The 10,000-nt window shown below is 36.4% G+C and overlaps 2 long non-coding RNA genes across 2 annotated transcripts in view; one reads left to right on the forward strand and one right to left on the reverse strand.

Annotated features, from left to right (window-relative positions):
- Positions 1 to 426, reverse strand: part of LOC307163372 — a 1,369-nt gene extending 943 nt beyond the window's left edge. The window contains exons 1-2 of the long non-coding RNA XR_013822061.1: positions 385 to 426; positions 273 to 296 (exon numbers count right to left, since the gene is read on the reverse strand). This is a non-coding gene — a long non-coding RNA (uncharacterized lncRNA). The remainder of the gene's footprint in view (positions 1 to 272; positions 297 to 384) is intronic.
- An 8,477-nt stretch (positions 427 to 8,903) lies between these two features.
- Positions 8,904 to 10,000, forward strand: part of LOC307162803 — a 10,882-nt gene continuing 9,785 nt past the window's right edge. The window contains exons 1-2 of the long non-coding RNA XR_013821977.1: positions 8,904 to 9,117; positions 9,561 to 9,606. This is a non-coding gene — a long non-coding RNA (uncharacterized lncRNA). The remainder of the gene's footprint in view (positions 9,118 to 9,560; positions 9,607 to 10,000) is intronic.

Consider the following 10,000-nt stretch of genomic DNA (forward strand, 5'->3'; position numbering starts at 1 on the left):
ATGATGTGCTCGTAAATGCCTACTGGGCAAACTATTAAATGGTTCAGTATTAAGAACAAATAAGTTCTTAATTCAATGTTAAAATACTTAAGTAAATTGCACAGATCCAAAGGACTCGTTTAGGATTAAAATAAAACAAGTCCCTTTACACCTTTTATTTACACAAACACAGTCCTTATTAGAAATGGTTAAAATTCAAATCACTAAATCTGAAGAGCTGTGGGATAAACACCCTTCGAGCTTTGTGTGGGATGTAGCCAAATGTTACTCACCCTTTTCCAGTGACAATGAAGCATCTGAAGAACAATTAATAAAAACACCAATGAAGACTAAAGAAATACAAGAATGAAAAAAATACACATATACAATATACCAAAACTAGACCGTTTCTTTTGAATCTCTTGACGCTCTTTACATCAGTGTCACCATAAACTGCATGCTCTCTCCACCTGCAAAAAAAGCTTCTGATTGATTAATTACACTTAAACAATATGAATGTTCTATATTTACATTATAAATGCAAATATAGGCAGGGTAAATTATCTACAAAACAAATAAACCAAAGTGAAAAAGGTCACAGACAGGGCTTAGATTAAGCCAGGATCAGGCCTTAGCCTTAGCTACTTTTAAGTAGCTTTTATGAACATACATTAGAAAAAAAACAAGAAAAAAAAAACATTACCCGTTTGCATCTTGAAACAGAATAAAGGTACTGACATTATGATGTGTCAGTGCAAATTGCTTTCAGTTAAAACAGCACAAACATGCATTGAAGTCTGAGACTAGGCTTAAGCCCTTTCTGTGAAAGCAGAAAACATACAGATTGTCCACTCTCACTATTCCAACCTTCAGCAGCTTTCTCACTCTCCCAACCTTCAGCAGCTTTCTCACTCTCCCAACCTTCAGCAGCTTTCTCACTCTCCCAACCTTCAGCAGCTTTCTCACTCTCCAGCTTCCATCACAGACTGACCATTCTATGCAAGTTCAGCTTGTGGGCATTTATACTCTTGGGCACAACCATTGATACACATACAAACAACCAAGAATTAAATTCACCGAACAACCAAATCTCAATATAAAAAGCTTTTTGTACATTCCCTAATCCACAAATTATTATTTAACAGCCATTTATACACATTTACTAATTGAAAAGCTTTTTAATTTTTAAACAACAAACAACCCCCTTCATCTTCTACACTTGGTGTCTCCCACCTCCCATGATGCACCACAGCAAAGATATAAAAGTGAATTGCATATGCTGTTCTGGTTTTTCAGCTAGTTCAAGCATGATGTTGCATTCTGTGGCTTTCGGTGTTTTGTTTGAACTGGTTTTTATTGAATTGTGCAAAGTAGCCAAGCTCAACTTGACTGTAAGTTAGGAATGTAAAAAGGAAGAAATTATTTTGATCTACTGTTTTGGTCTTTTTTTCATTCACCTGCATCTCCTGATTATTCACCTGCTGCTCGTCTTTCATGTGTTTTCTCTCTCAGGATTTATATGAAAGGTATGTTGTAACTTTCTTAATACTTACTTTCTTCATATATTTGATCAAGGGACTTTTGACCATGTATTGCGCTGTCCACAATGCAGTGTTATTGAAATATAACACAGGGAGCATTAAATAAATCTTTGTGATCAGATTTTAATTATCAATCACTCAAACCCCTTTCGATGGTCTTTTGATATGAGCTCATGTTTATTGACTGATGATAGTGCACTGGAACATTAGCACTTGTGCTGTATAAGATTTGTAAGTAACTGTTGTAATTTGCCAGCTTTATTTCAATTACACTGCTGACCATTGCTGCGTTCCAAACCGCATACTTCCCTACTATTTAGTATGGGAAAAAGAGTAGGCGAGCGAAAAAGTATGTATGAATCCAAAAGAGTAGGCGAGAATTACCTGGGTGACGTACGAATTATCGCGAGATTCGGACTTAAGTGCGTTCCAATATGCCTACTTTCCTACTATATAGTAGGCGAAAACAGTACGTGAAGGAAGCAGTACGTTCGAAACATCAGTATTCATAAAAGAGTAGGCGAGAAGTTCCCGGATGGCTTACTGCTTCCGCCCAGATTTTTGAGTGCTCAACCGATGGATACTCTTCTATCCCAGGAGGCCACGCGAGAGGATACGTCATTATAAAACATCGCAGAGATCAGCGATGCGGGTGCTTTCAAATGTGAGTAAACACGTTCCTTTTGCTAAAATTGCATGTGTTGAACTACTGTAGAGTAAACTGTTGAATTGTTGAAGGTGTAAAGACGTTACACAGTAAAGTATAGTTGTGATTTTGCTGTAAAAACACGTTTTATTATGTATAACGTTAGCTAACAGGGGAGCTCCAGTAAAGACACGTAAGTTACGTCTCTAAAGTGGATTTACATAAACAAACCATACATCAAAGACGCTTATTTTAAATGTCTATTAACTCTATTTACATCTGACAGGAAAATCTTGAAATATCACAACATGAAATAGACATCTGAGTGAAATGTGTGCTATTATGTAGAACAAATCTATAAAGTAATAAACATAAGTTATCTATTTTATTTGTCCATTACTGTTGATAAATTGAGGAACATTTATGTTGGATAAAAAGTTAAAACAACCTCAACATGTAAATGTAGTGTTGAGCTCATAAATCACAGAGGTGATGTGAATCTCGTCTGGATGTTACAGGGACAGATGAACAGATGTGTGTTTATCCGGTGGAGAGTGGCTCATGAAGCTGAATGCTGCCATCAAAGGCTTTGAGTGAGTATACTACAGAAATGAATAACAACAACTATCTTAAGTTGTAGTTTATTTTAATTATTGTAATTACAAACAGAGCTATTACAGCACTTTTCTGATTCTTGATTTCTGTGCATTTGCTGCAGATCTTTTGTGGTGGAGCAGGACCTACAAGGAAAGATGATGGCGGTATTTGTGGAAAAAAGCGTTTTTGTCTTCTAAATAATACTGAAATCAAATGACATTGTGCGGTTAAAATTACTGCTTTTGTGTTATGTTTGTGCATTTTGTAGGATATGAAATGTCAGCAGGCTGGTGTGAGCACTGAGGATGAAGAGCACAGAGCTGAATCCTGGAGATGGTGCCATGGATGAGACCCTCCATCACTCCACCTGCCCTTATGAGAACCTCCACCTGCCCTCATGAGTCCCTCCATCACTCCACCAGCTCTTATTGCCTCAGATTGTGAAGCACAACACATCACGCAACAACCTCCGGCACGAAGGAACGGCTCACCTCTGGCGGTCAGCTGATTCATCAGAATAAAGCCGCAGAATGGGAACCGCTGTGTTGAGACGGCAGAAGGATGTGGGGTTCAGCGCCTGTAGCCTACATACATGACTGTAGTTTGAATAAAGCTTTGTTTCATGTGTTGACTTGTATATGCATTTGTTTATTGTGTGATGGTGACTTTCATTCATTCTTTTACTAATTTATTAATATTTCTCATTGTTGTCAGTAAATAAAATATAATTATTTAATTAATGTTTTATTTAATTGTTTGAAAGAAAATGTAGATATGTTCATTATATACACATCTAGAGTGTATTCAATCATGCATAGCTCTGTCCAACCTGGTATCACGACATTGTTTTATTGAATTATATAATTTTCAGTAAAAAGTCATATATTTAAGTATTGGTCAGCATTTATCGTTGTTATTATTGTATGTTTTGGGGTGGGATAGAAATGCAATTCATTCTGAGGTAATATTAATTTTTAATATTAATGATACTTAAATTTTTCAAGTATAAAATCAACAGTTTTCCTCCAAAGGCGAATCTTCGCACAGCTGCCCTTTGTGCAGACATTACAAACGCTGAGGAAACCCGTTCTAGGTAGGGCTGTCGAGTTACTGATGTTATGAGATCTGTAAAAAATCTCATTGTAAACCCATAATATATATATATATATATATATATATATATATATATAATGGGTTTGCATACATAATATGAGATTTTTTACACAGGAAAAAAGAACCTACAAGGTTGAATATCTTAATATATATTTTCTTAAATAATTCATTATAATAAATTTTTTTTAAAAAGCATTTTTTGTTATTTATAGGCCTGAGAGATGAAACGACAGTTAAATTCAACAAGAAAAAGAGGAAAAAATAAAGCCGTTAGCCACTTTTGCTTGTGGATGAAAATATTTGGATATAAAAAATTAACAACATATTCAAGAGATGACAATTTTGGGATTTCGTAATAAAAATAAATAACATCGTTAAGGATAAAACGGTAGTTCACATTAGTAGGGTTAAATAAAATAACTTAAATCAACCCTAAATGTATTCACAAAATAAATAGGCAGCAGTTTCTTCAAAAAGACCACAAAATGAGCAAGTTTAATCAATATCAAGATTTACGGATAGATGAATTAAACGTGTCCGTTCGAATCTTTTAAGTTGTTGCGCGTGTGATAACGCGTCGTAGGTCACATGATAACGTCAACATGGCAGATGTCCGGTTCGCATTCATACTCAACGAGATTTGGCTATAAAGTACCTACTCTTTTAGCGGTCGTTAAGTAAGTACTCATTGAAATTAAGTACCTACTCATTGAGTATGCGGTTTGGAACGCAGCCCATAACAATCTATTTCTTTTACTGCTTCCTTTATCATTCCAGAAGTCTATCTGGTTTCCTTCCATTTATTTCTGGTCACTGAAAAATCATCACCTGCTTGATCCATCACTATTCTGTTCCTCCCTTATAGACTGAGCTGAAAAACTCCAACAGATCTGCTGAAGCCATCACAACTTTCAATCATGATTACTAGCTCATCACATTCAAATTTTAAATTGAGAGGCTGTTCATGTACAATTTCTTAACTAGGAAACTAGTATTTGTGATATTTCCAATAGCACGTGAAGGCAGCAAAAGACACGCCATTTCTGCAAACACAACTAATTCACAATCATAAACAAAGGCACTTACTATGTATTTATTAAATACATTAAACTCTTATTTGTTTATTTAAAAAGCTTATGTAATGATCCATCTTATACTTGGCATTGTGTAATATGACCCACTGAGCAAGCGACGTCTGTGGACGTACAAAACAGGTTGAAATCAAGTCCGCCCGTCCAGGCCATGAACTGAACGTCCATTGACAGCCAGAATTAGTCTATTAATGACACTGAGAAATTATGTCCAATCCGGCCATAATCTAAACGTCCACTGACAGCCAGAACTAGTCCAGAAAAGACGTTCATGCTGACTATAATCTGGACGTCCGTTGACATCCAGAAACAGTCCATAAATGACGTGAATAAAGATGTCCAATCCGGCCATAATCTAAACGTCCACTGACAGCCAGAACTAGTCCAGAAAAGACGTTCATGCTGACTATAATCTGGACGTCCGTTGACATCCAGAAACAGTCCATAAATGACGTGAATAAAGATGTCCAATCCGGCCATAATCTAAACGTCCACTGACAGCCAGAACTAGTTCAGAAAAGACGTTCATGCTGACTATAATCTGGACGTCCGTTGACATCCAGAAACAGTCCATAAATGACGTGTATAAAGATGTCCAATCCGGCCATAATCTAAACGTCCACTGACAGCCAGAAATAGTTCAGAAAAGACGTTCATGCTGACTATAATCTGGACGTCCGTTGACATCCAGAAACAGTCCATAAATGACGTGAATAAAGATGTCCAATCCAGCCATAATCTAAACGTCCACAGACAGCCAGAACTAGTTCAGAAAAGACGTTCATGCTGACTATAATCTGGACGTCCGTTGACATCCAGAAACAGTCCATAAATGACGTGTATAAAGATGTCCAATCCGGCCATAATCTAAACGTCCACAGACAGCCAGAACTAGTTCAGAAAAGACGTTCATGCTGACTATAATCTGGACGTCCGTTGACATCCAGAAACAGTCCATAAATGACGTGAATAAAGATGTCCAATCCAGCCATAATCTAAACGTCCACAGACAGCCAGAACTAGTTCAGAAAAGACGTTCATGCTGACTATAATCTGGACGTCCGTTGACATCCAGAAACAGTCCATAAATGACGTGAATAAAGATGTCCAATCCGGCCATAATCTAAACGTCCACTGACAGCCAGAACTAGTTCAGAAAAGACGTTCATGCTGACTATAATCTGGACGTCCGTTGACATCCAGAAACAGTCCATAAATGACGTGTATAAAGATGTCCAATCCGGCCATAATCTAAACGTCCACTGACAGCCAGAAATAGTTCAGAAAAGACGTTCATGCTGACTATAATCTGGACGTCCGTTGACATCCAGAAACAGTCCATAAATGACGTGAATAAAGATGTCCAATCCAGCCATAATCTAAACGTCCACAGACAGCCAGAACTAGTTCAGAAAAGACGTTCATGCTGACTATAATCTGGACGTCCGTTGACATCCAGAAACAGTCCATAAATGACGTGTATAAAGATGTCCAATCCAGCCATAATCTAAACGTCCACAGACAGCCAGAACTAGTTCAGAAAAGACGTTCATGCTGACTATAATCTGGACGTCCGTTGACATCCAGAAACAGTCCATAAATGACGTGAATAAAGATGTCCAATCCAGCCATAATCTAAACGTCCACAGACAGCCAGAACTAGTTCAGAAAAGACGTTCATGCTGACTATAATCTGGACGTCCTTTGACATCCAGAAACAGTCCATAGATGACGTGAATAAAGATGTCCAATCCGGCCATAATCTAAACGTCCACAGACAGCCAGAACTAGTTCAGAAAAGACGTTCATGCTGACTATAATCTGGACGTCCGTTGACATCCAGAAACAGTCCATAAATGACGTGTATAAAGATGTCCAATCCGGCCATAATCTAAACGTCCACTGACAGCCAGAAATAGTTCAGAAAAGACGTTCATGCTGACTATAATCTGGACGTCCTTTGACATCCAGAAACAGTCCATAGATGACGTGAATAAAGATGTCCAATCCGGCCATAATCTAAACGTCCACTGACAGCCAGAACTAGTCCAGAAAAGACGTTCATGCTGACTATAATCTGGACGTCCTTTGACATCCAGAAACAGTCCATAAATGACGTGAATAAAGATGTCCAATCCGGCCATAATCTAAACGTCCACTGACAGCCAGAACTAGTTCAGAAAAGACGTTCATGCTGACTATAATCTGGACGTCCGTTGACATCCAGAAACAGTCAATGACTGACAGCCAGAACTAGTTCAGAACAAAATGACAAACAATATCTGTAAATTAATTAACTGACTGTAAATTTACGGACTATATCATTAACTGTTAAATTGATCTTGCTGGTCAGACACCAACAGGGTTCATGATGCACACATGATGCTTTTAAGTCCTCCTGGGAAGTTTGTATACATGAGGTTTTACTATTTGTTTTTTTTTTATGTTTTAAATTAATTTATGAAGCCACTGTAAAATGTATCATTACATGTTATATTGTTATACTATAATACTGTCATATTTTGTGCAGGCATTAGCTTACTTCATTGTAAATAGAAAAGCCTGGCAATGTAACTGCTAAATACCAAAGTATTGTGGTATTACATGTTTCTCACTGACACACTCATAACTCTTCAAGATCGGGCTTAAAGAAAATCCCAAGCTTCCTACTCATATTTTCATCATTGTGGCGGCGTTCATGTATGTTCAATTTGTAAATACGATCTTTATGATACAGGTATGTCTTGAGTGCATCAATAGCTCTAGTTTAGGGACAATCCATACAAACAATCTTTACTAAACAGACTGTCACAGTGAGAAGATTTTTGTCCTTTATCAATGCTAAAGGCCTAACCACTGCAGTTAACACCATGCTGTTAAATAAACGTCTGTAGACAAGTCTTAAGGTTAGGGTTAGGGTTAACCTTAATCCTTAATTTCTAACCCAGACCCGGTTTCACAGACAGGGTTTAGATAAAGCCAGGATTTGTCCTTAGTTCAATTTGGGTATTTCATTATAGCTTCTAAAAATGTGCTTTAGAACAACAAAAAAAAAAAAACATTACTGGCGTGCATCTTGAGACAAAACAATGGCACTGCCATAAGATATGTCAGTGCAAGTTGCTTTCAGGTAATACAGCTCAAACATGCATTTTAGTTTGGGACTACAGGCTTAAGTCTTGCCTGTGAAGTGTGAAACCCGGGGTATTATGTTGTAACTTGTATATAATTCTGCCAATGTTACCAAAGTGTTGCGTTGGACAGAGGATTAACTCTAAACCAACAGGTTGTGTACCAATGCCTCACAGGGTGATAAAGGATGTTGACATTATTAGGCATAAGAGTGTTTCTAAAGGAAAGGTCAAGAATTTGTGAAAGTGTAAAAGGGTCATTATTGGTCACATGAATGTAACTGTCACTCACCACCATGATACCAATTCATTAGATTTTCATATAGATCTACATACAGAATTGTATATGAATATGCAGTGTTTGCTCTGTTTAATATACTGTTTGCTCTATTAAATTGCACTTTATCAGAACAGTGGTAAATAAATATTGTATATGGTCAGTTACTGTAAGTTCTTACAGTATTTTTAATCTTTAATTTTTAATGTTTAATTTTTAATCATGCACTGCAATGAAAAAAACAATTTAACCAATTGATTAAATATAACAGCCAGCCTACAAATCCTACAACCAAATAAGCAGCACATTATATATATATATATATATATATATATATATATATATATATATATATATATATATATATATATATATATATATTCATATTTTCCAGTAATTACAATGTTGCCACACTATTGGCTGTCTCTCCTCGCTGTTTTGAGCATGATTGGTTATTCTCTGTTTATTCTGACTGTCATCCAGCAATCTAGCCAATGACAACTATGCGCGCCTTTACGAGTCAAGTTTGAATAAACGTCAGTTGAGCGAGTCGGTGTTTGCTTTGCTGCTGCGCGGGATCTTCAATAGCCTATTCTGTGGGTTTTACATCGTTTAAAACATGGATTATTTTACATCGGACTGCTAAATGTTTATTTTGAGCGAGTTGCTGGATGTAAATGAAGAACAAACCAGGAATATGGACAAAGAATTTTAACAACGGACATATTGCAATCTACGGAAGGTAAATAACTTTATTTTATACAAATTCTGCTACGTCAAGATATAGTGTATTAAATTGAGAATCTAAACGCGATTAGATCAATATTATTAGTGCATACGGTATTCCAATGAATTCATGTTATGTGCTGCTAGCATGTGTAACTTGTCTATGATAAAAAAAAAAAAAAAAAAACTCAGCATGGGAGCTTTACAACGAGTGAACTGAGAATATTGTATCTTTAGACAGAAAGGAACTGTCACAGTCTTACTCTAAGAATCTGCAAACTAGGCTTTTGAATCTATTGTTGATCTCGGGATGGCTAACCGATCAGTTAAATTAACGAGTCGTAATAATATGTTTTGGAGCTGTTGAGTCAATTTTGCAAGCTTTTGCAAATGTCTCCGTTAGTAAGTAAAACAAATAATAATATTGATGTGTATGTGTGTGTTTCCTTCATGATCCAGGCATTTTGGGAATAAATATTATCCAGCCACACGATGTTCAGATGCGGTGAGTATTGTCATAAAATACACGTGAAATAGAGGCAGAACATGTGAATCTGCTCAAATGCACTAGTTCAAACCCTCCAGACAAGCTTTATCTTCTTGAGTTTACAGGCCTAGCTGACCCAAAAATAAATGTCTTTCAAAATGAAAGTATTTTCAAACCTGTATAACTTACTTTTGTGAAACACAGGAATTTTGGGAATAAAACAACTGTATTCATTGTATGACAAAAATAAAAGGCATTTTCCAAGATATCTTAATTATGGTTCTACATAAGAAACTCATACAATTTCAACATGAGGGTGAGTAAGCTACATAATGAGATTTTTTTTTTTTTGGATGAGCTGTTCTTTTAAGGACATTTGCTAAATTAACCATGTTTTTTATTATAGTGTAGA

Source organism: Squalius cephalus (assembly GCF_949319135.1).
Source record: "Squalius cephalus genome assembly, chromosome: 8".
In the NCBI taxonomy this organism is placed as follows: Eukaryota; Metazoa; Chordata; class Actinopteri; order Cypriniformes; family Leuciscidae; genus Squalius; species Squalius cephalus.